A 27,581-nucleotide genomic window follows, 5' to 3' on the forward strand; every position below is an offset into this window, starting at 1 on the left:
CTACACAGACGAACTCCTACAAGGACTGTCACCTCCATGGACCACTCTTATTCTGATTTGCTCACTACCTTTGTTTCTTCAAATGGACTTGTTCTTTTCAAAAACGTCCATTTATTCGAAAAGGAAACTTTACATTCGTTTCCTAAAAAGAAAAGCTGGTTTTCCTTGCCCTGGCTAGAAAGTCACTGAAAAAATAAATACAACGAAAATAATTAAGGCTGTTACACTCTAGTTAGTCAGCCAGAGAGCTGTCTTTGTTTAAATGGGAGACCTCTAAGCTTGGGAGAAGTGTTCAAGTCATCAGCACCTAGCTGAGACTTTCCCCCTGGTGTCATCAGAGTAACTGGCAGAGATCTGAGAAGGGAATCACTTTCTCCAGGTGTCATCACTGCTGTCAGTGTTCAGGTCGTGCCCGAAACCACACTGCTTATCAATGGTATGTGTTTCACACCTGAGGAAACACAGGTGGGGCATTGCTATGGGCTTAATTGTGTCCCCCACAAGTCCAATGTGGAGATCCTAGGCCCCCGTATCTCAGAATGTGACTGCATGTCAAGATAGGATCTTTGAAGAGGTAACTGAGTTAAAATGGTGTCGTTATGGTGGGCCCTCATCCAATCGGACTGGTGTCCTTAGAAGAAAAGGATGTTTGGGCACAGACATGTACAGAGGGGAGACCATGTGAAGAAACAGAGAGAAGGTGGGCATCTATAAGCCAAGGAAAGAGGCCTCAGCAGAGACCAACCTTGCTGACACCTTGACCTTGGACTTCCAGCCTCCAGAACTGCGAAAAAATAGATATCTGTTGTTTAAGGCACGCAGTTTGTGGTAAGTTGTAATGCAGCCCCAGAAAACTAAGACAGGGGTTAACTGGGGCCCATCTGGGTTCCAACTGTCTGGGTTCAAATCCTACCTGTGCCATCTGCTAAGTATGGAACCTTGAGCAAGTTACTTTCTCTCTCGAAGTCTAGGCTTTCTCATCTTTCTAAGCTGGGGTGAGGTGACAATACAGTCTCCATCATGGAATGGCTGAGTATGAAACAATACATCCAAGATGGCGCCCAGAGTTCCCGGCACAGAGTAGGGCTCAAAACAACAACAAAAGCAACGAGAAAAATTAACAAACAAAAAACGCAGCCCAAACTTATTGTCACAATAGTTGCAATACTTCCTGGTCCCTGGTAGATCTGAAGATGTCTGAAGATGATCAACAAGGTTATCAAGATCTAAGGAGTTTGGTGCTAAGGCCTGAGGGCTCCATCTTCAATGCTAACCGACTGGGGGGTGGCGGTGGGGATAGGAAACAAAATAATCACTCCTCTTGCCTCTTCCCCAAAGTGACTCAGATGTTTTAAAACCACCCAGTTACTGTGTCTCCCACCCTCTCCTCTCCACTCAATTCCTCCTTCATCAGGACGGGTCTGTTCCCTCTGAACCCAACACCCCACGCCTGAATCTTTCAGTGTCTTTTGGTACCCCATTTATCCATCCATCTCTACAGACCCCTTAAGCCTCTTACCTGGGTCCCACCACTTGATATTGTAGAGCCTGGCTTTGAACCCAGGCTGGTGTGATCCACGACACATCCCAGGAGTGACAGAGAATAGAAGAGGACTCTGATTTGCCAATAATCATGATTCTCCCATTAATTACAATTCAGCATCATTAATTATAGTGACAAGTGCTAGTGATTCAGTATAATATATAGTTCTTGCTACCACAATAATGGCGGTGATGGCATCTATTTCCCGAGCACTCGCTACGTACCTGCACTTTACATGTATATGCCATGGGTTCCTCTCAACAACACGCCAATTCTTCTATCCGCCCAGTTGATATACGAGGGCACTGGAACGTAGGGAGCCCCATGGTACAGCCAACACATCTACAGGTCCACGGATCCTGAGAAAGACCTGAAGGAAGGGAATGGACAGGTGAAAATAACGTCGGAGATGAGGGAGAAGAAATAAGGAGGTACTTCTCTCATTTTCTCATGGGTCCCCTGCACCACAGCAGGACTATATTCTCCAAAATTCTCTGCTTTCCAAGACTCAGGGAATCCTTCACCTTGGAGCTAGGATGGTTCCTGAGCTAACGCAGCTGGGTTGGTTTGCTAGCACTGCCTTCACAAAGTGCTAGAACCCGGGTCGCTTACACAAAGGCCTCACCTCCAAATGCCTCCACTCTGGGGGCTAGCGCTTCAACACGTGATCTAGCGGTGTGAGATAATAGAAAGTATCTATATTGGTCTCTGCCCCCCGTTCCCAGCATAGGGCTCCTAACCCTTATAATGTCCTAGGTGATAAGAGCACCAGCAGCATCTTTTGTTCTAGGGAGGTGACACTGGTGGGTGGCTCCTGCATGGGGCTAGTTGCCAGAAAGACCAAGCCGTGATTAGAGGCTTGGGATTTTCAGCCCCATCCCCCCATTCTCCAAAGAGGGGAGAGTGGCTAGAAATGGAGTTAACAATTGATCATGATATGTGAGGAAGCCTTCAGAAGGTCCCCAATGTATGGGATTCGGGGAGCTTCCAGGTTGGCGAACGCATCCATGTACCAGGAGGGTGACGCACCCCAGCTCCATGAGGACAGGAGGCCCCATGCTCAGCATCCTTCCACGCCTCGCCCTGTGTATCTCCTCATCTGGCTGTTCATCTGTCTCCTTTATCACATCCTTTAATAAAGTGGTAAACATTAAGTATTTCCCTGAGCTCTGGAAGCTGTTGTAGCAAATAATCAAATCCAAGCGAGAGGAGGTCATGGAACCTCTGACTTGTAGCCAAGTCGGACAGAAGTTGTGGGTAACCTGAGGACCGACCACTGGTGACTGGCATCTGAAGTGGGAGACAGTCCTATGGGACGAAACCCATAACCTGTGGGATCGGATGCTATCTCCAGGTAGACAGCGTCAGAATGGAGTCAAACTCTAGGACACCCAGTCAGTGTTGGAGAATTGCTTGGTGTGAGAAAACTCCCCCACACATCTGGTATTAGAAGTGTTGTGAGTGTGGCACAAGTGTGAGAGTAAAGGGGACACACAGAAAGAGGGCTCAGTTTCTCCCAACATGGGTGGGGACACAAACGTTCAGCCCATCACAATGGCCATCTCCTCCCTCTGTCTCTTCACATCTTCTTCCCTCTTGGCGTGTCTGTTTGTGTCCAAATTCCCTCTTTTAATAAACACACCAGTCATATCAGATTGGGGCCCACCCTAATGACCTCACTTCAACCTCTGCAATGATTCTATTTCCTAAAAAGGTCACATTCTGTGATACCAGGGTTAGGACTTCAACACGTATATTTCAAGGCAACACGATTAAACCTGTAACACCAGCCACATGGCTGTGCATCTTGGGCTTAAAGACCTCTTAGTCTAGCCTCCTTTGCGTTCAACATCCTTCTCCAATAGGAAAACATTCCCCAATCTAACCCAAACCTTGTTGTGTCGCAGTTTAAGTTCGCTTCCTTTCATTCTCCTAAGATAACAAGATTCTCTCCTTTTCTTTTTTGAGCCTTGTTTTTGACCCTCGCTGCAGCTGAACGACCATTCTGCCTCCCCCAGTTTCAGGACACAAAGAAAGGGAACCGAGAGGAGAGATGGGGTGGGGGAGGGGTGGTAAGCAAATCATTGTCTTTAGTTCAAAATGTGAGCCAGACGCTATCAAGGACTAGAAAAGGAAGGTGTGCTCATAGTTGCGGTTCAGAAGCCTGAGAGCTTCGGTTTAAAAATAGATGAACTGAAATAAACACTGAAAGCTAGTCAGATGGCCCCGAAATAGAGTGGTAATTGATCTAATGCAACTTTTGCCTAGGATAACATCATTATTTGTGAAATTATGTCAGTGTTGCTGCTGCCAAGTCAGCAGGCACTTACAGGACGTGACTTCTAATTTAGGAATCTCACTATTTGTGGCTCATCTTCGAAGACAGCAGGAACTCAGTGGACACCCGGTCGCCAGACTTCTGAAAGCTCTAGTTTGAGCTTGAAATTTGTAACATTGATGTGTGGAGGCGGTCCCTGTCCAGGTGTCCCTTCTGGGAGGGACTCACTGCCCATCTCCAGGGAGTGTGGCTCCAAGACCGCCTCCAGCCGTCACCCCCTTCGGGTCGGCCTCGGCTGCAGAGACACAGGCATCAGATCAGCCCACAGCCTGTGATTTCATGAAGCAGGGGTTTGAGCTAAGGGCCCACTTGGCCCACTCTGCTGGGACCCAGTTCTTGCTCCTGAGCTGAGACCTGCCTGCACGGCGAGTCCCCTTCTTGCTCTCTCTATCTCCAACCTGCTTCCTCCCCATTCCTTTCCCAGGTGTCGATTCCTAATAAACACCTCGTACGTACCCCAGCCGCCCGCTCAACATCTGCTTCCAGAAGACCCGACCTGCCACAGGCGCCTCAGCAGTTTCCAAAGTCAACACGCATTTCCACCTGTACCTGTTGCATCCCCGAAAGAGAGAGGATGAGATCGTCCCTTTGTGACTTTGTGGGGCTGGCTGTAAAATTCTTTTGTGGAATTTCAAGTGGAAGAATCTTCTAAGTTATTCAAGAATCTAATTCCAGATTTTCATTTCTTCGGCTTACGCAAAATAAGGCACATGCATAAAAATTATTGCAAGAAAGGACAACTATTCGTTTATTTACAGTTTTGTTTTGTTTTTTTCACCATCGCAGTGGTCCAGGACTGTCTGGGTACTGGGGACGCTGTGTGAATGAGACACACAAGGATTCTCAGAGCTTAGGTTTCGTGGGAGGAGACAGGCAATCTACAAATAAATAAATATATTAATGAGGAAGTATAGACATTAAAACCCATGAAGAAAATAAATGGGGGATGGTAGCCAGTGTATGGGATATGGGAAGATTCTTTTGATTGAGCAGTCAGGGAGGGCTTCTGGAAGAGGTGGCAGCAGTGTGGAGACATGAAGAACAAAGAAGATCCAGGCTTCTGCAGAGAAAACTTTTCCTGGTGGAATGGAAAGGACCTACATGTTCCTCCTTGAAGCTGAATTTAACCAACAGCATCAGCTAATGGATGGAGGGGACTACCCTGCCTTTAGAGATGGTCAGCTGGACCACTGAGCATCCTTGGTGGTCTCCATGGAGACTGATTCCAGGGTTGGATGGGCCACAGAGATTTGGCCCAGGATGGAGACGGATCATCATAGCGATTCTTAATTCTCACATTAGACTTTTATCCCGAAGCGGTGAGGAAAGTGTCTTGCCTACTCCCTTGGTTTATGTTGTAGGTCAGAGATGGCATGGTGCTCGATTAGCAGGCGTTTAAACAATCCCTTATCATCTTTCCGGGGCTTTCTTGTTTGATTTTTTTTAACTTTGTCCAATTCTCAGCAACTCGATTTTAAAGGTCATTATATTCTCTGCAAAGATGAATCAAGGGATGAGGTCATTTTTCATCCAGGGAAACTCTTTAGTCTTGCTTGCTGTCATTTCCACGCCCTGCAGATGCTGATCTGGGTTTTAAAAAGACAATTCTATTTCAACATAGTATTCTTTGGGGGGAAAAAGACTGCTTTCCTTTCCAAAACTCAGCTTTGCCTTGCCATCAAAGGAAGCCTTTGTATCCCATTCGTCCCGCTCCTATCTGGAAGGGCAGCTGCGTGCTCTCACATCCTACTCCAGCTGCAGAGAGCCGTGGACTTTATTATAATCACCTAGTCGAAGTATCTGGAATTGTATAGAAAGAGACTGGTTCTATGTTGCCATAATTTATGACAACGGCCTGAATAAATCCCTAGACATGGATTTTCTGTAAAACCCTTCCTTGTGAAACTTTGTTGCACTGCAGAATGAAAAGAAGACAGAGAAGGACAGGGAGAAAGTGGCAGAAGTCCACAAGACGTATATAAATCTCTAAGGATGCCATTTCCATTCATCATTTTTACTGTAAAGACAGGGGGTTTATTTGGATGGAAAGAAGAATGAATCAGAGTGGTTTTAGAATCTAATGTGAAGTTGGCTTGTAGCATTTCCCTCCGATCTTTCTGCTTCCTCAACATCACCTGGCTATGGAAGCAGGAAGGATGCAAAGAATACTTTGTATCAACCCTGGAATGTTCTGTGTTGGGATGGGCATCAGCAGGCAGAGGGAAATCTCCTTTTTGTGCCTTTTGCTGGGGACATTCATTGGTCTATGAAAGTTTAGGAATATAACATTGTAGCAGAAGTATATTGTAGTTATCCAAATCATACTATATGAGGTGGGTAGTAGAGAGGGTGAGAGAGGGAAGAGATGGGAAGGCAGACAGGGAGGGAGTGAAGCAGAAGGGGGCCAAGGAAGAGGATGGAGAATCTTTTTAATCGTATAGATTATTTCAGCCTCCATCCCGCTTATAGCCTGAGAAAGCAGAAGATGGAAAATGTGCTTATAGAGAAGCCTCCATTTGTTGCTTTGCCGCTCACAGTACTCGCATTTCCTTATCCTGAATGCCAGGCTGCTGGGTTGTTATTTTTTTTTTTAAAGATTGGCGCCTGAGCTAACAACTATTGCAAATCTTCTTCTTTTTTTTTTCTTCGTCTTCTCCCCAAAGCCCCCAAGTACATAGTTGTATAGTCTAGTAGGTCCTTCTGGTTGTGCTATGTGGGACGCCGCCTCAGCACTGTCTGATGAGTAGTGCTAGGTCCGTGCCCAGGATCCGAACCAGGGAAACCCTGGGCAGCTGAAGTGGAGCACGAGAACTTAACCACTCGGCCAAGGGGCCGGCCCCCAGGATGCTGATTTTGGTCAGCATGATCTCTTCAACACAACTCAACCTCTTCATCAGTTGCTCACCCCAAGACACAGTGGGCTCTTCAAGATGGAGGGAAAATGGACTATGTTGGACACACTGAGACACTGTCCACTTCTCCGCAGCATGGGTGACTTGAGAGGACTTTTAAGGGACATTTTGAGTCTCCATGAGAGTTTCTTGATATGATGACTTTGGAATCTAACTGCCTCTCAAGATCCTTCTCTACTAGGGTCTTCCTAAGTGAGCAAGTAGGGGATGAGGATTATGGAAGGGTCAAAATTTATTCATTAACTGTTCACAAAAGCCTTACTGAGAACCTCATCTGTGCCAGGCGCTGTGCTGAGCTCAGAGGATATTACGCGATGAAGCAAAGAGAAGTAGCACTGGTTTTTTCACGCAATCTCACAGCTTTACAGCTGGAAAAACTCTTGGAGGATATCATCTATCAAGAACAATATTGAGCAACCTTTTATACACAAGGACTGCTTCGGGGAAAATAAACATATTTACTGGCCACAATCTTGTGGTTCATTCAAAGTGAAAATAGTTTTCTTGAGTTCCTTGGTGGGAAGGGGGGACATTCCTAAAACTGAGCTTACTTACTTGATTAAATGGAAGGCCAAAAGATTTGGCATTGCTTTTTTGACCACTAAAATGCAAATATTTGGGTATATTTGAGAAGCAGCCCCATGGAGCTGGGTTTCACATTGTTGAATTTGAAATTAGATCATGGAGTCTATTCCAAAGTTTAGGCAGGTCACTCGTAGCCCACAGGCTGCGGTCCCTCATCCAGGAGGCAGTGAATGGGACGCTGTGCTTGATTTCACTTTCCATCCTCCACAGCATGTTGTGCGATAACTGAGTACCTCTCCTGGGTTAGGTATCTGTGTCACTTAGAACTTGTTTGATTGCAAGAGACCAAAAGAAAAACTTATGCAAGAAAATGTGGAGATGTAAAATCTCACATGAATTCAAAAGCCCTGGTGTTAGTATTAGACATGACAGAATTCAGATGTTCAAATCATTTCATGAGTACTCCACTTTTCCTTTCTCTCAACTCTGCTTTCCTCTCTGGTGGCTTCACTCCTGGGCAAGCTTTCTCTGTGTGTGTCCACAACCCAACAAGCAGAGCCAGGTTTATACCCTCCCAAATCCAAGTCCAGTAGAAAACTGACTCTATGTCATGCCTGCCTCGGTTCTGGATTTAGAGATATTGAACTCTGCCTAGCTTTGAATCACTCTCAGTAGTCTCATTGGCCAGGATGGGTCTATTGGGTAGAAATAGGGCGAGATCCATGTAAAACATAGGACAGAGAATGAAGAAGAGTGATTCCCTAAAGAGAATTGGATTGCTATTACTGGATGAAAGGTGGTGATCCTGGAAATGCAAAGACTCTCTACCATCTTTTCTATCTATTTGACTGTTCATCCACCCACCCACCCACCCACCCATCCACCCACCCGTCCATCCATCCATCCATCCATCCATCCATCCATCCACCCACCCACCCACCCATCCATCCACCCACCCGTCCATCCATCCATCCATCCATCCATCCATCCATCCATCCACCCACCCACCCACCCATCCACCCACCCACCCACCCATCCACCCACCCGTCCATCCATCCATCCATCCATCCATCCATCCATCCACCCACCCACCCACCCATCCATCCACCCACCCGTCCATCCATCCATCCATCCATCCATCCATCCACCCACCCACCCACCCACCCACCCATCCATCCACCCACCCGTCCATCCATCCATCCATCCACCCACCCACATATCTATCCATCCACCCACCCACTTAGTCACTCAGATAACTATCTAGTTAGTGACTGCTCTTCCTTTACTGTAGAAAGCAATTAAACGTTCAGTGCACAACAAATCTTAGGAGTTCCCAAACTGTTTTTTAAATGAATGAATAAATGAATTTCTTCTTATTCTCATTTTACACGTAATGTAAAGGTGGATCGCAATAGCTAATGCCAGCGCTGAGCTCTGCACCCATGTCCCTAATTATATTTTTCTCAGGAAGATGTTGCCGCATCTGCCGGGGAGTAGGAGAGTCCCGACAATGCAGATGTGTTTAAATTATTGCCTAAACGCAATAGCATAATGCAAGAGTATACTTATCTGTGGTTTTATTAACCAGTGTTCATTTTCATCCCAGAATCATATCCATCTTTTCAAAAGCAAAGTTTACTCTCATTATAATGCCACATTGCAGAAAAAAAAATTGTAAATAACAATTTTAATGTCAAAAGCTAGGTACGTTCTGTTATTGTGCTTTGCTCGAATCTGTGAAGCTATTACCCAAACTATTGAAATATGCTTCAAAATATATGTGTTAATAAGGCTTTAGAGATTACTATGATATTGGTGGAGAAAATTAGAATGCGGGGCATCTGCAACACTTTCCATGAAAAATACTTTAGTACAGACCCAATAAAATTTAAAGCTGGGGGATGGGAGTTGGGGTGATCAAACATGTCTTCACCATCATCCTTAAGATTTTTTTGAATATATTTATAAATTCTATTTTGCCAGGTTTAGGTGCCTTATAAGCCCAAGCCTATTTAATACATATTTTACTTGGATTATAGCTGTGTTGTCAGAGTGTTTTGCGCCCCTGCATTCCAAAATACGAGTTCAGCATGAAATTTACGATTCTTGGTTTCTTCACATTGTTTAAGGGAAAGAGAAAGAATGAGAGTTCAGACTCGACTTCATTCATTTGCTCAACAAATATTAACCGAGCACCTCCTAGGTACCAGACACTGTTCTAGGACACAACAGTGAGTGAACCAAACCGACGCAAATCCTTTCCCTCGTGGGACATAGAGGGTTTAGTGCCAGGTTCTGGCATTAAGGAATGATTCATACTTCAATGCATCCCTTGCCCTCTGTGGGCATCTGCTTTCCTACTTGTACTATGAGAGGTGAGTGACCTCAACACCAACCAACAACAGGAATAGCTTAAAGAACTAAGCTTGGGAAAAGGAAAACTCATGGAGGACAGACCTGTGTGGCCCCCAAGGACAGAAGGAAGACTACTGGGGAGAGAGCTCAAGAACATATAAGGGGCTCAGGAGGCACTGAGTTCTTTGTTACGGAAAGTGTGAAGAAGAGGCTGGAAACGAACTTGGCTGGGATGCTGGATAGGGCACACATATCAGCCTTCTAAAAACCCCTTCAAATATGAGTGTATAGGCGTAATTAACACTACCCTCCGCCATGTTGGTACTGCACCATTTGCACCATGGACCATGTGGCCTCCATGTTTGCTGCAATAGGAGAAGAGAGGAAAGGAGGAGCCCTCTTAATTTTTTTTTTTTTGAGGAAGATTAGCCCTGAGCTAACTGCTGCCAATCCTCCTCTTTTTGCTGAGAAAGACTGGCCCTAAGCTAACATCCATGCCCATCTAGGAGGAAGCTTCTTAACTACCTTGGCCAGGAAGTAACACCAGTCATTTCTGCTTATAGCCCATTGGCCTTAAGGAGTTACATGGCCCCAAACTAACTTCAAGGAAGGCAAGGAAGTATAAGGGAGAACATGAATATATGGTGAGTACCATCTCTGTCAAAGTAGATTTTGTAAAAATGGAGATAATTACAGTAATATGTATTTCAGAGAGTTATTTTTAGAATTAAATGAGCTAAAATGGATTAGCTCATTTAATCCTCTGTCACCAGTGACTGACATTCAAAAAAAGTGAGCCTTTTTTTCATCCTCTTCCTCTTTTCCTTGACTTCAGAGAGCACCATGTTACCTGGCAGGACCAATTGAAAAGATGCTCCGTAGAGCTCCTGGGAGGAGTCACAAGAAAGGGGTTGATCTTACATACACATCCCCACACCTTGACTTGATACCCCAAATTCCACCATTAGAACCACATTGCAGCCTCTTTTCACATCCGTAGGCTTGGAGTAGCCAAGGGACGTGAGATCAGGAGAGTGGACATGAAAAGACCAAGTGGGAAGCTGCCAGTGACAATTTCAGCCAGGCCAACCCTGAGCGTGAGCGAGGCAGCAAGGCTCAAAGACCCACCACCCATGGGCTTGTTATTACATACATAGCCGGAAAGGCTGTTTCCCCTTCGTGGAGCCTCCTGGGTGCAGGCTGCCCATCTGAATTTGAAATGAATTCGATTTAGCCTCCTGTAATTGCTTATTTGATTCCTGACGATGACAAGCAGTTAGAAGGGAAATTGACATTCTGTCGTTTTGGTTCCAATGAACCAAACGCCGATGAGTTCCCTCCTAGGTACCTTGTGGCAGCCGGGCCACCTGCTCTTCCTGTACAGAGAAATTAGTGAGCACGAGGAGCTTGGAAATATAGAAGCCCAACCCAGGTGTCTTTTTAGAGCATCTGAAATGGATGAATAACACAGGCAGTCAGGGGTACGCCCGAACCACCTTTTCTCCAGCGAATACAATAGATCTCCTTTTGGAAATCACTCAGGATGGCTTTCTGCTTTAGAAATACGAATTCTCTCACTTGTTATCCAAAGGTCCTTTCTGTTCAAGGTCATTTTTAAAAAAACATTTCATACAATTTAGAAGTCCAGAGTCTTCCCCAGGAAATCATAAATGGCCTCACAGTTCCGAACACAAGAAAATGTGTTTGTTATGTCATAGCTACCCAATGCCCTCTTCATCCAAGCCTTTATATGACCACCATGTTCTGAAGGATGCCCACAAAGCTGAGGGAAAGGGGAGCCCATTCAAGTTAAGGAGACGCCAATCAGGCGAATGGGATGGGGCTTGACAAGATTCTCAGAACGTGGTTGAAGGGTCTGCAAGACCCTTGAGTCTTATTGATGAAAGAATAAAATCCATGGGACCTTAACTGGAGGGCCCAAACGTCACTATATCCATGAAAACCGAGCCTTCCACGGATCTTGGAGAGAAGTGATTCAGGTGATAATCGTGTGAAATCAACGTGAGTATTAAACCATAGAGCAGAACTTCTCAATGGGGATGATTCCACCCTCCTTCTTCAAAGAACCTTTGGCAACACAGAGATATTTCTGGTTGTCACGTCTGGAGGGGTATGACTAGCATCTAGTGAGTAGGGGCCAGGGATGCTGGTGATCCTACGATGCCAAGACAGCTGCCCTCAAGACAGCATGACCTGGTCCACAGCGTTGACAGTGCTGAGGTTGCAGCTGCACACACACCAAGGGGCCAGACACAGGGAAGTTGCCACTTTTGAGAAGTGACGTCTGCCGATTTAGGAAAGACAGTTTCTGCTGGTCCTGGGAAAACTTCGTAGCAAGTCGAGAAACGTGGAGTCCTTGCTCTCCTCAATACAGGTGTTCCCAAAGCTGCTAGAGAGATCTGGAGCTTACAGACCCGATGCTACAGGAGGAGGTCACGTACATGGACAAGGACCCAGACCCCTGGCCAGAGCCATTCCTTGTTTATCTGTCTCATAGACTGGCATTGAACATCAATTCTGGTTTGGGGAAAAAGAGAACTCTTCTGCTAATGAAAAAAAACATGCAGCTTATCTGGATGTTTATTGTTACTTACCAGAATAAAATTCTACATGTACCAAACCACGTAAGCTGCTGTATGGGCGCATATAGCTTTAGAAAGTCGGATCCGATTATATTGGACGCCAGCTCCAGGCTGGAAAACACCATTAGGAGCAATCTCAAACTGAGAATCTTGCGTTTTACACCCAAGTGTTCGGGTTTAATAAGAGTTTAAATGTGCTCACCCATCTATTCATCCCGCTCACAAATATTTCATGGGACCCACTGTGTACTCAGCACTCTACTAGGCTCTGGAGGAGATATAGAATAATCAGATTGAATCATTTCCTAGAAATGGCTAAATCCTAGTGGGGGAGAAAAAAATATTTAAACGATTAGTGACACTCTGATTTCTGCATTTAACGGATATATTGAGCACCGCCTACGTGCCAGGAACTCTTCCAGGCGCTCGAGAGCAAGCAGCAGCCAAAACATAAAAATTCCTCCTCTCGTGGAACTTATGTTCTAGCTGTAGGAGACAGCACAAGAAGAAATCAAGCAAATCAATGTGCCATTTATACTGGCTAGTGATGAGCGTTTTTAATAATAAAGCAGAGAAAAGGGATGGAGCGTGATGGGAAGGGGCTGCTGTTTCAGACTGCAAGGTCAGGAAAGGTTTTTCAGAAGAGACACTGGGGCAAAGAGCTGAAGGTGAATCAAGTGAGGCGGTGAATCATGTCGGGTTCAAGGGGAGTGAATTCCAGGCAGAAGGGGACAGGTGGGCAAAAGCCCTGATGAGGAGGTCCCTGGAGTGTTCAAGAGGCAGCGGAGAGACAGACCAGTGTGGCTGGAGCAAAGGGAGCAGTGGGGAGAGTTGGGGGGGGGGGTGGGCAGATGATGCCATGTGACCTGCATCACTGAACAGCCTCACCTGGAAGCGAGCATCAACAACAAAGGAAAGTTAACTCTGAAAAACCAAACCAAACCCAGCTGCCACAGCAATGAAATCAGGCAGCCAGACCCACAGTCCATTCCTCCCGGGCATAAGACACCTGACGCACAGTTCACTCAGCTGGATGGTTCTTGGGCTGCTTCTATGTGGAGAAGCTGGGGGTTCCCTGCTATTTCCAGTGAACCCAAGGAGTCAGGGAACACGATGCGGGTCGGCCCTGCTAGCCACCTCTAGACCACACCGCTCCCTCTTTTTGACTGCCCAGCTCCTTCCTGTGTTTGGGGAATTCCCCTGCTGTAAGTTCCCGCTTTTACTGCAGAAGCCAGATATCACTTTTCCCAGCTTCCCTTGCAGCTAGAGTGAAAGTGTGTAACCCAGGTTCCACCCATCCGATTGCTTGTTTCAGGCTTCGCCTATGGAAGCTGGGACCGCTCATAAAGGCAGCAGTTTTCATCCAGCTTCCACGGGCAGCGGGGGCTGATGGCTTCGTAGAGCATCCAGGGGCTGGCATCACAGGGTCGGCGGGGCCCTCCTTGGGGGTGGTGACACCTCTGCTGCACCAGCTCTGCTGTGTGAGTTTAGAGATTCTCTTTGGCGTAGCCTCAAAGCCTGGTTCTTCCCACCTGTGTGAGTTTCTTAGGGCTGCTGGAACAAAGGAACACAAACCTGGTGGCTTCAAACAACAGAAATTTATTCCTCCACAGGTCTGAAGGCCAGAAGTTCAAAATCAAGGTGTCGGCAGGGCTGCGTTACCACTAGAGGCTCCAGAGGAGAAGTCATTCTTCGCTTCTTCCAGCTTCTGGTGACTGTTGCCATTCCTTCATTTGCAGCCACATCACTCCAATCTCTGTGGTCACATTTTCTTCTCCTTTTCTCTGTGTCTTCTCTTCTGAGTGTGTCAAATCTCTGGTTCCTTCTTATAAGGACACTTGTCATTGGACTCAGGGCCCACCTGGATCATCTTGAATGATCTCCTTACCTCAAGATCCTTAATTTAATTACATCTGCAAAGACCCTTTTTTCCCGATAAGGTCACATTCATAGGTTTCGGGGAGTAGAATATGAAGATATCTTTTGAGGGGCACCATTCAGTCTACCACACCACCTCCTGGAGAGCCTCTGAGCTCACTAAATTTTAAGACATTTCTTTTCTGCTTGTACCAGCCTGCATCGGTGTCTGTTGTCTGCAAACCAGAAAACTGACACTGACATCTCCCTGCCTATGTTTTCATTCCGTGTCCTCAGATAGGACAAGGGGCCTGGAATGCAGCCCGGGCTGGGGTCCCAAGCCTGAGCCTCTGGTCTCAGCAGGCATAGGTGACTCCTGACCTTCCCGTTTGCTCACCTTGACTCTCACCTCTCTGTAGAGGAGCGAAACGCTTGTGTCAGCAGCCCTGCGGTGGAGACATTTTCTCCTAGGCTAAAACACATCTCCTGGCCTGATGAGATTGGGATGCAGACCCCACTACAGAGAGGCCGGCTAGGTGGCCAGCCTCACCACATCAACTATTTATGGCTTTGTTAAAAAATAAAAACCAGCTCCACCTCACCCACAGAAACCTACAGAACAAGCATAAGCCGTCAGAACGCTTCTGGGGAGACAGCAGTGTCTCCTCTGCTCTCTGCGTGTTATTGCTCTGACTTTTCAGCAAGCACGGACGTGCGTCCACTCGTGGGGTGAGAGCGGAGTCTCCAAGGGAAAATTCCCGTGAGTTCCTGGAGCCCGTTTTAAGGAAGAAAACAACAACTCAACAAGCGCGAGACGCAATACAGCATGGTGCTTACACACTTGGGCTCGGGAGCCAGAGGGACCTGGGTAGAAATCTGAAACCTGGTACTGCTTACTAGCGGTGTGACTCTTAGAAGATTATTCACCTCTCTGAGCCTCAGTTTTCTCATCCCTGAAGGATATTAACGCCTACCTGGTTTTGTTTGTTTGTTTTTGTTTTGGTGAGAGTTAAATAGATTCAATAAACTTCTTAGCTTAGTGTTGGCACATGTGAACAGTGGAAACATCTAAAATTCCTCTGCCTCTGTTTTCATCCCTCTCATCTAATAGCATCGTCTTGAATTCAGTTATCTGTGGATGTACTTCCTCTTGTGCTGTACCCTATAGTGCCTGGGACATGATAGCTATTCTGTGAATTTTTGGTGAATAAAGCTACATTGTGTTGATGGGTGTGTACTCTGTGTTTAATGGACCATAAGGTGACAAAACTAGATTGATCATCCCATATTCTAGAGCCTTATTTCTCTGGCTCCATCCTAACTACAATGGCAATAACCCCAGTCACCACCTAAAGCTCACCAAATACCAGCAACCTCACCATTTCTAGGAGTCTCTGGGGGAATGTCTGGCCTATTCGCAAGCCCAGTTTGCTTGGCCATCATTTGAAGCCTGCCGTTCTCTTTCTGCTCTGCACTGCCCCCTACGGGCGAGGGGGTGAGCACACACGAGTGCCAAGGGTGATGAGATGGCGTTGGAGCCACCCGGCTACTCCAAATGTCCCTGTAGAAACAAATATTGCTGAGCCCACCAATGACCATTGGGGTACTCAGCATCCCCAGAAATGTCACCAAAACAACCCTTTGGGTTTTGATTCCCTCTTTACTGTGGCCTATGCTTTTTAGCATTCATGCATGAGTCCCATGGGCACAAGAAGGATTGATCTGAATTTCAAGACCTGTGCTGGGTTCTACCTTGCCTTTTCTTCCCGTTCTGGAACCAAGGATGTTGGTAGTTAAGAACCAAGGCTTTGGGTGTGTGGGTGTATATGTGCATGTGTGTTATACACAACAGGAGTTTAAACATTGTCTCCATCATCTACTAGCTCTGTGACCCTGTCTGGCTCACATAATCTTTTTAAGTGAGTTTTATTATCTGCAAAATGGGGGAAATAATTATATCTTCCTCATAGGGAAATTTAAGGATTAAATGAAATAATGACTGCAAAGGGGATATCCTAGCATACATTAAGTGCCAAATAAGTGCTAACTATCATTTCTATTTCCTTAGGTGAATGATTTCCCTAACGGCTCTACTGTCCCCTGTGCAAATCATGGCTTTTCGTTTTTGTGCCACATCTACCAAATATTTGGGGATGGAGTGAGAGTCAAGTGGTGGCGGAGAGGATGGGGGAAGAGCCTTTCTAATATCTCGGAAGAAGAAAATAGTAAGTATCAGAAACACGCTAATACTCTAAAGATCAGCTATAGAACCAGCTAGAGGGATTGTGAAACTCAGAGTATGAGAGAAAACGTAGTGTAATTGTTGAAAACCTGGACTCTGGAACTCAATAGCCGAGTTTTCACTCCAGTTCTGTCCTTAATTAGCAGATGCTCTTGGGCATCTGCATTAATCTTCTGTGCCTCAATTTTTTCATCTGTAAATAGGGGTGTCAGCACCTATTTCATAGGATTCCTATGAGAACAACTAAGTTAGTTCATGTCAAGCATACAATGCAGTATCTGGCATATAGTAATTAATCAATAAATATTAACTATTGTTATTAATCCTACAACTGATTAATCAAGAAGAGAAGACCTTTAAAAAGGAAATCCATTAGTGCTACTCTGTGGATAGATCTGTCTGCCATGTCCAAATGGTCGGTGCCCCCAAAAGGTTTCAGTTCACTAGATGCCCAGATATGCAGAAATTCTGGGGTGAACTACCTAAACCCATTGCTCTCTGGGTAAACCCGTGTACAAAGAGCTTACGTGTTGAGCTGGATTTTTCTGTTCTTGCAATGCACACGTGTTAGTTGCTGAGAATTTTCTACTTGCAAAGCTGATGAAGCGGAAGATGCTGCAGACTGTCCATGAAATCTTATTGTGCCCGCTATCCAGACCTGGGGAGTTCAACAAGGTCATGGCGCCCGTCTAGGCATTTCACGGAATGGTCCAGGAGATGAAGGAGTTTCTTAGGGAGCGCTGGCTTGCAAGCCAAAGAAACGGACTCAACTCCATTTAAGCTTGATCGGAAGTATTCAAGAGCATCTCCTAGAGCATCTCCTTTGAGCTGGCCTCAAAGGGTCTAGAACCAGGATCTGTTCATATCGGGGTCCAAGCCCACTCTGTTCTCTCTCCTTCTCATTCTGGGGCTGCATTTTCCCGCCGCTCTGCTGCGCTCAGCTAATTTTTTTTTCCTTCCTCTGCAGAACAGCCTTTTCTGCCTTTCTTGCCCACGACCCAAACGTGGCCACCCCATTTCTCTCCATGTTCTTTCCATTTAAGCGCCCACAATGAACTGGTCGGAACAATGAAGTCTGACCCAAATTCCCAGGGGAGAATCCGATTGGCCCATTTTGTGCCCTCTGGTGCAATCCTATGCTCAAGGTGGGGTCAAAGTCACATATCATAAACATGGCTGCAGGAGTTGACCCCATGGGGTGGGGTAGATGTCAGGTCATAGGATGTAGGCTGGAGACAGGTCCTTAAAGGTGTCTGCCCCTAGACAAAGCAGGAGAAGAGGTCAAATAGATGCAGTGATTGGCAATGGCTTAGGCTTTGGAAGGACCACTCGGCAAGGATGCACGTCAGAATCTTCTGGGCATTAAGCTGGCCGTTGGCTAGTTCAGGTCAGTCCCTCTGCTCCTGCTTCCTGGCGTCTAAGACTCAGGAAAGGACCAGGCAGCTTCACAGGCTCACAGTGTCCCACGCCACCCTCTCTGCACTCCTCCAAAGGGTCAGCCTCTCCCTACACGAGAGTGTTCGCCCATACCCATCCCTCTGCCTTGAATACTTTGCCCTGGGCCCCCTGGCCCTACACTTTTGAAAAGCTGGCACCCCATCATCCTTCAGGGCTCACCTTAAATTCATCTCCATGGAGAGACTGCCCTCTACACCCTTTATTTTCAAACGTCTCCACGTTATACATACCCTGTATGCTCCCTTCATAGAATGATCATAATCTGAATTAAATGCTTATAATAATAGTAGCTAACACCCACACCATATTTCCTGTGTGCTGGCTATTTCCATAAGAGATTTGTACATGAGAATTTAATCCCGAGATCCTCCAGCAAGGAATTAGCTCCTTGCTGCACCCTGAGCCCCTACTTCCTCTTGACCCCAACGTTCCGCTGCTTATGGGTTGGTTACTTATTCACGATCTGTCTCTCCACTCAATTACACACTCCATGCTGATCAAGGGCTGTATTGATCGTGCCCACTCTGAATCTTTATCACTCATTAGAATGCCTGGCCCTAAGAAATTATTTGCAAAATGAATAAATGAATGAGCCCATGAAAACAAGAATATATTAACTCCTCTAAAAAAGAAAGGCCCAAGATGCATGTCTGCGTGACAGCAGGGCATCAGGTCAGATGGTTCTTCCAAGACTTTAAGTGGGTGTATGTGGGACTAGAGAGGGGGGCCTTCTAAAAATAGCACTAAGAGAGGACCAACAGAAGAGATTCTTCTCATAGAAAAGCTCACTGGCTTGCTTTCTGCTGCTGGCATCCTTATCCTGTGCTCCTCCTATGCCCAGCCTCAGATTGCCAATTGGAACCTCATGGAACTGCTTCCATCCATCAGAGGTGGGAGCAGCTGGCATTGATAGTCAGAGAGCTCGCCAGCAAAGCAGTGAGTAGAGACGCGTGCGATGTCCCGAGTGCAGAGCTTAGGCATGGGGCGCTGAGGGTGGCCCTCCTTCCCCCCAGGTGTTGGGCAGGAATAATACAGAGGTTGTGGGTGGAGGACATGGACAGGGGCCCGAGGAAGGGGCTCTTCCTCAACATACATCCAGAATCCTACTCCTTCCCATTACCTCCACAGCTACCAGCTGGACCGCCGCAGCCACCGTCATCCCCACGTGGGTTACTCAATGGCTTCCGTATGGTCTCCCCTCTTCCCTCCACCCCCCAGTGTCCAGTATTTTCTCAACCCAGCAGTTAGAGCCACGCTGTTAGAACCTACCTTGGGTCACGTCCCTCCTCTGCTCAGAACCCTCTGGTGGCCTCCAGAGCTCTCACAGCAAAAGCCAAAGTCCCTACAGTGGTCTACGAGGCCCTCCGTGATCCAGCCTGATGACCCCTGCGACCTCATCCCCTGCTCCTGCCCCTGTCATTCACCCCGCTCCTGCCCCCTGCTGTCCCTGATGTCCGTTAAACGCACAAGTCACGGTCCCGTCTTCAGGACTTTGGTCAGGCTGTTCCCTCCTCCTGCGATTCTCTTGCCCCAGAAATCTGCTTCCCCAAATGCTTCACCTGTGTCGTGTCTTTGCTATCAATGAGGCCCACTCACCCATTTAACAGTACTTAACATCACAGGCTGACACCCCTTGTCCCACTCCTGACCCCCGTTCCCTATCCGCTGTCCACAGTACACACCACTTTCTAACATACTCTATCATGTACTTATCTCTTCAGTTACTTTATCACCTGGCTCTGGCGTTCAGATCGAGCTTCGTGAGAGCGTCCTTGCATGTCATGCACGCCGACTCCCAAGCATCCAGGACAACACCTAGCACCTAATAGGCCCTCCATCAATCTTTGGTCACTGAATGAATGAAGAATTGCTAACCTCCGTTCATTTGTTGAAGGCTTGCTATGCACCTGGCACCGTGCTAAGTACCTTTCCACAGATGATCTCATTTTACACACACGGTTGAATAGAAGTGAACCCCTTTCTGTGACCTATGAGGTCCTTCAGATCTGGTCCTGCCTCTGTCTCCGTCTCGCTCTGTCATTCTCATCCCTGCTCACCTGCTTCAGCCGTGAGCTGGCCTCCTCTGCTCCTCGCACGCATGGAACACAGCCTGGCCTCACCGGCTTTGAATTCGCTTTCCTCCATTGGAAACACGCTTTCTGAGAACTTCACATGACCTGTTCATCCCTCGCTTGATTTAGGTCTCTGCTCAAATATCGCTTTCGCCTGTAAGGGCTTTGCTGACCGCTCTACTTAAAATAGCACCCCCGTCACTCAGTCTCCTTTCTCTGCCTTATTATTTTTTATAGTACTTATTATATTAACTTTAAGTTACATGTTCATTCATCGGTTTCCTTTCTTCCTTCCACTGGAAAATAAGGGCTGAAAGTGATTCACTCATTGCTGTAGCACCAACACCTGGAACAGCGTCTGGCACAGAGGAGGTGCCCAATAGATCCTATTGAATACCAGCCCAAAGGTAGGCTCTATGATCGCCTTCGGTTTTAGATGGTGATCTGGAGGCTGAGAGAGGTTGAGTAGATTCCCGAGGTCATAGCAGAGAGCTAGGAAGAGCTAAGGTCCTGGGGATATTCTTAAGCACTGTCTTAGTCTCTCTTCTAAAGCATCCTAAGAACTCAGCTCAGTTCTTGCATACAGTGGGTGATTGATAAGTTAATAAATAAATTCTGGAAAAGTGTAAAATCATGAGCAATCTTATTATTTAGAGTCTAGGACACATCCTGAGATAGCTGAAGACTATAAGCTCCTGGAGGGCAGGCGTTGTGCGAACTTGGACACGCGACTTGAGCCCCAGGCCGCTTCTCTCTAATGATAGCTGATGTAAGGATTAAGTGAGTGGATGAACGTGATGTGTTTAGCACAGCGTCTGGTGTAGTAAGGTCTAGTTATTATTAGGAGTTGTCTTCCTGTCTCTCCGTGTGGTATAGTACCTAGCACCTAGTAGGCACTCCAGAAATAATTGCTGTGGTTCTAGTCTTTGAAAACGACACATGAGGGGATGCATTACTATTCAAAAATCTCTGCTACTCCCTCTCCATCCAACCCCCTGCCCCAGGAGGTTTCATACTTCCCTGACGCTTTGGCATCAGGCTTGGCCATGTGACTGGTTTTAAGTCCGTGAAATATGAGCCGAAGTGATGTGGCCTTGTCTCTCCTATGAAGATGCTTTAAGAGCCATTGTGTGGTTCACTCTGACCTCATTTTGCCTTTGACACGAGACCAGCAGCATCCCAGATGGAGGCTGCTCCAGACACACCCTGGACCCCAGAACAGAAGCCAAGTTGAAGCAGAGCCGCACCTGACTTGCGATGGACGTGAAACATGAGCAAGGAGTAAACCTCCGTGGTTCTGAGACACTCAATTTCGGGGTCATTTGTTACTGCAGCATAGCCACACCCGTCCTGACTGATACACTGTGTCATGTGATTGTAATACTCGTATCCGCTCTGGATTCTACAGGTTTTTGCACAAAATGCATGTGCGTGAAAACAACCCTGTAGATGGAGCAGAATGGTGGAGGGTGATGAAATGGAGAATATTCCAGCCTGGGCAGGAGAACCACAGATAGACCACGTAGTCAGGAGAAGAGTAAGCAGTGATGCTGGTGGGGATATGAATGAGGAAGCGGAAGGTGAATATATTGAATAACTTTTCTTCTGTTTCTCCAGATCACTAACTTTCATTATTACTCACACGGTAGGTACAATGACATTTACATACATTGTTTTTCATTGAAAAAGAGCCCGACAGTGAAAAATATATAAAGAATATAAATGTATAAAGTGATTATGGAAATCTCAACCCTACTATGCTCAATTCCTCCTAAAATATAATTCCTGGAATTGCATGGCATAGATCCTTTGCATTGACATGCACAGATACTTTTTCTAGCATAAATAAATGGAATCCTACTATATGTATTATTCTGCAATTTGCTTTTTTATTTTAACCTAGCATTTCTTGAGATCTTTCCATGGCACTCTGTAGAGATCTATCTCATTTTTATAATAGCTTCATCTTATTCCATGATCTGGATGAAGTGTCATTTATTTAACTTTTCCACTATTAATGGACATTTATAGCCATTTGAATTTTTACCTCCTTCTGTGATTCATGGGCTCCAATAGCTCCATGAATGTCAAGCTTTACAATGTGGCAGTTTAAATGACCACATTTTTCTCCTGCTGAATTTGTAAATATCTCATCAACAACAGCACGGGGGCGGGGGGGAGGAGAGAGCGTTGGTTATGGACGCCACATGCATGGAGGGCCATGGCAGCTCCTTTGGACGTGGAGGCCCTTTGCCTTGACTGTCTTTAGGGGGAGGTAAAGGCTCCCAGAAGACCTGCCTTCCCCACCCCTGATCCCCTTTCCCTCTCTCCCCTCCCAGGCATAGAAACTGTCCACAGTTCCTAGGAAGATTCCAGGTCAAAGTGCTTCCTGTTCTTTGGCCCAAGAGCCATATCCACTTACAAATGGAATCTTGATTAATTTTCCATTTGTACTTGGGGCATTTCCCTAAGCTCTTTGGTAAGCCTTTTCTTTATTTACTTACTTTTGGTTTCTTGCTCTCTCCATTTATCTCTGTCTGTGTCAATCCCTGTTTCTGTTTGTCTGCCTATCTCCTTCTCTCTCATCCCAAGACACAAAATTCCATCCTCGGTAGATAAAGAATATATCCTTATTAGTTATCATAAACAACATTGCAGGGGGTGAGGGAGCAGAACATATCGACTCTGGGAAAACCAGACAAGAATTCACAACACAGGGTTTTCCAGGTGCCTCACCCAAGGCCTCATGCCCACTGGAACATCCCATACTGTCTTGTTGATTCGACGATGGGGCCCTTACCATGTTGACATTTCTAAAGCCAGCATGTGTTCTATAACAAAAGTTTACTTTTTAATACTATTTCTAAAATAACCAATGGTATTTTATAATTGGAGTAAATTCCTGTAAGTAAGAATGATTCACTTTCCCCTGCTACTAGGAACAGATGACAGGATGACTGCAAATGAAACGTTGAAGGGCACCAAGGAGCCAGCTATGGCTCTCCTCCCTCCAGCCCCCCCGCCCCATGCTCATCATGCCTGAAATGTCCACTATTCAGACCCTTTCTTAGGAACCTTAAGGAGCCTTGGGCTCCAGGGCTGGTCCCCTGGCTTGGCAAACCAAAGCGTTGGCACATCCTGGCTAGAGTGATTGGCTCAGGGCCAGGCACATCATCCAAGCTGGACCACCAGGACTTCTCCTTGGAAAGGTCACAGCACCATTAGGAAAAAGGTCTTCTTGGCTGGTAATAAGCTAATAGAATATATAGGTCGAGGGCTGGAGGAGGCCATCGAACCCACTGGAGATGAAGCCAACCCAAGACGTTAGAGTCCAAAGATGGAGAGAGGGATTTCCCAATGCCATTGTAGAGCACCTGAATCCAGCTGTGCCTGAAGCTAGCCAATCACATTTAAGCCCATTTGAGTTGGGCTTCTGTCAGGCGCAACCAACTCTGTCCCAATGACTACAGCTGCAAATCTGTGCTGCCATGGAGCAGGGCTGGAGCCTGCAAAAGGGGAAGGAGGGAGATGGGAAAGCTTGGAGCACGGGGCAAGGGGACGAAGGCATGGTAGGATGGGGGAGGGGAAACATCGTAGGGCACTGAGGGGGACTGTGTGACAACAACGCGGCTGTGAATAAGGATGTTCTCGGCGTGGCCTCCAACGCCCTCCCGGTTGGGTCTGTCTCTCTCGTTCCCCCTTATTGGACAACTCTATCCCTTTTGCTTCCTGTCCCCTCACCCTTGGACAGCCTTTCACATATTCCCCGCACCCTATGCAGCCCTTTCTCAGGGCATGTTCACATGTCTTTTATTCCAGACTATTCATGCCCCACTGTTAGCGAATGCCTCCAGGAGCCCTGAACTCAAAGATCTTCTCCTAGGGAGGCCTGCCCTGACACCCACACCAGGAAGACGCCCTGCGAGCGACTCTGATGGCACCATCTATCTCTTCTCCCTAACACTCTCCCCATCTGTAAGGACACGTGTGAGCATACATACATGTGTGTGATTATCTGGTTAACGTCCTTCTTTCCCACTGGACTGTAAGCTCCCCAAGAGGAAATCTCTGTCTCTATCCACAGTCCTACCCATGGTGCCTCACTCATGCCTGCCACTTAGTAGGTGTTCGGGAAATATTTCCCGGGTGAAGGAATCAGGGCCCCCCTTGGGTTGAGGTCTCCCGGGGCACATAACAGATAAGAGGTCAGGCTCTGGAGTCAGACCCTTGGGTTCCAAGGCTGACTAGCTGTGACCTTGGGAAAGTCACTTACACCTCTGAGTCTCAGTTTCCTCATCTGTGGAGTGGGGATAACCGTGGTACCCACTTCCCAGGGATGCTGTAAAGATGACATGAGCTATAGCTGTAAAGCATGGAGAAGAGGGCCTGGCACATGATCAACACAGAATAAAGGTGAGCAATGTTTATTCATACCAGGTCCCTTTAGCTGCTGCTAATGGTGAAAGAACCAGTCTTGTGTCCCCAAAGGACTGGCATTCCACTCTGGTCTGTGGATGCTTCAGGACAGCGTGTTCCCTTGTGTCCCCAAGCCACACTGGAACAAGAACAAGAACAAGTACAAAAATCCTGGACGAACGATGAGTTGTCTTGGACCAAGATTGTGCCCCACCGCAGCCCATGGATCCACGGACCAGCCATGTTAGAAGCATCAGCTGGTGTCTAGAGGATCCTCAAAGACAGTACTTCTCGTGCTTTCACGGACTCAAGAACCACCTGGGGCATCTTCAGAAAGTGCAGATCCTGATCCCGGAGGTCTGAGAGCCCGTGTTTCTAACCAGCTCCCCAGCGATGCTGATGCCCCTGGTCGGCAGAGCGTGCTTTGAGAAGCAGTTCCCAGCGTGCCGAGGAAGCTGGCTGGCTCAGGTGCCCTGCCCTGGGTGAGAGAGTGGGTGACCGACAAGGAAAGAAAATGACCTGAAATGGAAATAAATGCTGTGTACCACAATCTCATTAATGTCTAAAATTAGATTAACGTAATTAAAAATTTAAGAGCTAGATGAAAGCATGTCAGTCTGAAATCGAGTGCTGAATTGTGCTGTGGCCCCTTTAGCTTTTTCCTTAACGTTCTGTGCTAATGGGTATTTCAGAGACTGCTGGGTTATGTCTTGTTCTTTGTGATTTTTCATTATCGCCCGACACCTCCTGTTGGCGCTGTTTTCGACATGACTTTCCCAGGACGTGGCTGCCATGACTTTGAAAATGTTCAAGCACGTCGAGCCTTTGCCCTCCCCTCCCACTGCCATCTGGGCTCCTTTGGGGTGAAAAGGAGGCTTACTCACTCTAGAAGCCGTAGGTGTGTGCCTAATATGTGTTATGCCAGTCATGGTGACCGGCATAAACATTATTGAGATGCCCATTTCATAAGGAAAGAAATAGAGGTTCAGAGAGGTACACTAAGCTGCTTGGGGTCACACAGCTAATTTGTGGGAGAGCTGGGACGTGAATGAAGTTCTTTTTGACTTTAAGACATCCATATTCTTCTCATGGCCTCTCTGAAAAATAAGCCATCATGGGGCTCCAGTACAGGGATGTGTGGGTGTGTATGTGTGTGTGCATGTGTACGCACATGTGTATAGGCAGAGAAGGGAGGCAGCAAAGAGAGAAAGAGAGACAGAACAAACATCCAATTATAAAATGTCTGTCTCTGTTTTTGCTTAAATTGCCGTATTGGCCCCATTACCAACTGATATAATTTACAACATATTTTAACAGAGTTGGATGAAGGGATGTGTTCCCCCAGCAGAGTCGCAAAGCACTTATTAGCTCGGGCTTTAATTCTGGTCCTGGAGCCTTTGAGTCTGTTCTCATCCAACAGGAGATTAAGATCCCGAGAGTGAATATTATCTTGGCGACATCCCTGATTGCCACGGCTGTAACCCTGGAACGGAGAAGGTTGTCCCTTCTCTCCGCCCTGGGCAGCTGCACAGCGAGGGCACACGGGGTGGGGGCTCCGTGGAGCTGGGCGTGGATCACGGTGGCTGTTCTTTCATGGGCATCTGTACTCCTGCCAAGCGTCTCTCCGAGACTCCTCAGAGACTTGCCATTTTCCCAAAACATTGTCCTGTAAACGCGATTTCTTCAGTGAAGTGAACTCTTTTCAAAGAGTCCTGGGAGAGATCTTTGCCTCACCTGGAGTCAGACTGGAAGGGCATTGATGGAAGTCGGGGTGGCTTGTTAAAGGGCTGCTGACACGACCCGAAGGTTACCACTGTCATGTGACCTACTATGTGCCGGCCAGTCTTCCATGTGCTGAGACTACCACTGTCAACAAAGCTTGGCTTCTGGAGGGGGAGACACTAAAAATGCAGGTAAATCGTAACATGGTTCAGCCTCTGGAAAATGGTTGGGTTCCATGGCAAGTTAAACATAGAATTACCATATGGCCCAGCAATTCCACTCCCCAAAGAATTGAAAACAGACACTCAAAGAAATGGTGCACAAACGTGGCACTATTCACAACAGCCCAAGAGGTGGAAACAACTCCAATGTCCATAAAGAGATGAATGGATAAACAGAATGCAGTATATCCATACAATGGAACATTATTTGACCATAAAAAGGAATGAAGTTCTGACACCTGCTACAACATGGATGAGCCTTGAAGACATGGTGCTAAGTGAAAGAAGCCAGACACAGAAGGTCACATGTTGTGATTCCATTTATATGAAACATCCACAATTGGTAAATCCATTGAGACAGAGTGGATCAGTAGTTGTCAGGGGCTGGGAGGAGAGTGGAGTGGGGAGAGACTGCTTAATGGGTGTGGAATTTCCTTTTGGGGTGATGAAAATGTTTTGGACAGAGGTGATGCTTGCACAACACTGAAATATACTAAATGCCAATGAATTGTACCCTTAAAATATGTGAATTTCACCTCAATTACAAAAACACAAGTTAATACAAAAATTTCAGATAATGAAAAGAACTAATAGGAAAATGAAGCAGGATCACGGAGTGAAGAGTCAACAGGGATGAAAGGCAAGGTGACATTAGGAGAAATGGCTAAAGAGGGTCTCCACAAGGGGGCAGCATTGGAGGAGCTGGACTGGAGAGAGAAAACTGCCAAGATGGGGGACAAACTTTACAGGCAGAGAGAAGAGGAACCGGACAGGCACTGGGGCAGGAAGGAGCTGGGCCTGTTGGATGCTGGTGTGACCGGAGGTTGTAATTAAATGGGGGCAAGGCAAGAGCTGAGAATGTGGGGTAGGTGGGAGCCAGATCCTGGAAACGCACCTGGCAGGTGAGCAGCTTGTCTTTGACTCTGATTCACAGGGGGCGCTGCTGGACAGTGGGACTCAGGTGACATGGACCAATCTGCATTTTTTAAGTTGAGATAAAATTCACATTACACAAAATTAACTAATTAATTAATTTTAAAGTGCGCAATTCAGCGGTGGTAAAGTACATTCACAGTGTTGTTTAACCATCATTTCTATCTGGTTCCAAAACATCCTAAAAGGAAACACCCCATCACTATCTAGTTCCATCACCTCAAAGGAAAACCCTTTACTCATCAAGCAGTCACTCCATTTCCCTCCCCCAGCCCCTGCTAACAACTGATGTACCTTCTGTCTCTATGGGTTTCCCTATTCTGGATGGTTCATATAAATGGAATCATACAATAAGTGACCTTTTGTGTCTGGCTTCCTTCACTT

Source organism: Equus caballus, chromosome 13 (genome assembly GCF_041296265.1).
Source record: "Equus caballus isolate H_3958 breed thoroughbred chromosome 13, TB-T2T, whole genome shotgun sequence".
In the NCBI taxonomy this organism is placed as follows: Eukaryota; Metazoa; Chordata; class Mammalia; order Perissodactyla; family Equidae; genus Equus; species Equus caballus.